Source organism: Cicer arietinum, chromosome 5 (genome assembly GCF_000331145.2).
Source record: "Cicer arietinum cultivar CDC Frontier isolate Library 1 chromosome 5, Cicar.CDCFrontier_v2.0, whole genome shotgun sequence".
Lineage (NCBI taxonomy): Eukaryota > Viridiplantae > Streptophyta > Magnoliopsida > Fabales > Fabaceae > Cicer > Cicer arietinum.
The window spans coordinates 15747987-15749815 of NC_021164.2; positions in this window are offsets into that span (position 1 = coordinate 15747987).

Below are 1829 nucleotides of genomic sequence, written 5' to 3' on the forward strand. Positions count from 1 at the left end.
GAGTTAGATAACAGATTGCTCAATTGATTTATCAATGTCCTGGTTAGTTATGTATTATTTGATGGATTGAGAACTTTATTTTGATTTCATTTTTATTTGGCAAGTGTTATATGAACTTTTAGCATATAGAAAACCCTTTTAATTTTGGTTGGTGACCCTACGGATGGGAATGTAGATGGGAATGCTTGACTGGAGCTATGTTATGTGTTAACTGTTAATTTCGGTTGGTGATCCTACCGATTCGTACCCTACAGATGGGAATGTAGATGGGAATGCTCGACTGGAGCTATGTTAGGAGGATCTCACGGGGCGCGTGGAGATCACTCAGGGTGTCCGTGAGAGACTGCACAGGTGTTTGTCCGTGAGAGACTACACCCTGGTAAATTGTGTTTGTCCGTGAGAGACTGCAGATGTGTTTGTCCGTGAGAGACTACACCCTGGTAAATTGTGTTTGTCCGTGAGAGACTGCACAGGTGTTTGTCCGTGAGAGACTACACCCTGGAAAATGGTGTTTGTCCATGAGCGACTGCATAGGTGTTTGTCCGTGAGAGACTACACCCTGGAAAATGGTGTTTGTCCATGAGCGACTGCATAGGTGTTTGTCCGTGAGAGACTACACCCTGGAAAATGGTGTTTGTCCATGAGCGACTGCATAGGTGTTTGTCCGTGAGAGACTACACCCTGGAAAATGGTGTTTGTCCATGAGCGACTGCATAGGTGTTTGTCCGTGAGAGACTACACCCTGGTAAATTGTGTTTGTCCATGAGAGACTGCACTCGTGTTCGTTTGTCAGAAACTGTACGTTTAGGATTTACGCCTCTCGCGGAGGGTTTTGGTTTGGAATTCCGAGTTCATGCATTTTGGCATATACGCATCGCATTAGGGTGCTTGGCACGCGAGTCGTGTTTGATTCAAGTTTATGATTAATTGTTTTGAATTTGAGTTGTCGTGGTATTTGCCTTGAAATTGCTAAGTGTTATGAATTCATTATTGTGTGTAAGTGTGATGGGTTGTAAAACTATTTCGAAACTCAATTTGTCGGGGTGATCATGTGGGAATTGCTAAGTGTTAAGATGTGGAATTGTGTATGAATGTGATTGAGTTAGTTTATGTATTTTTGGAAGAATATGCAAGGAAATCGATTTCCCAATCGATTGGATGAGTTACATGGACTTCCCTAATTTGACATAATCGATTTGCCAATCGATTGTATAATATGTTTTTCAAAACCATTTAAGAAATCGATTGTGAAATCGATTTGGCCATACAGGAATTCAGCATAATGGAAAAAATCGTTTGGCATTAAGTCAGTGGCTCGGCTATGCTGTCAATCGATTGCCCAATCGATTGACTTAAGCCCAGAGTTCAAATTTCACTAAAAACCTTCAGGAAATCAATTTGGAAATCGATTGGCTTAGTAGAAATTCTTATTTTGAGTTAGATAACAGATTGCTCAATTGATTTATCAATGTCTTGGTTAGTTATGTATTACTTGATGGATTGAGAACTTTATTTTGATTTCATTTTTATTTGGCAAGTGTTATATGAACTTTTAAGCATATGGAAAACCCTTTTAAGGTGCATGCTAAGTGGAAAGGTTATTTGTGCATTTGAAAACTTAAATGTTATGTGTTAACTGTTAATTTCGGTTGGTGACCCTTTACAACTATTGTGGAAATCTGGGCTTTGCCCTCAGATGAGAGCCAGGACGATCCTACTGGTTCGTACCCTACGGATGGGTATGTAGATGGGAATGCTTGACTGGAGCTATGTTAGGAGGATCTCATGGGGCGCGTGGAGATCACTCAGGGTGTATAGCTATAGTTTTT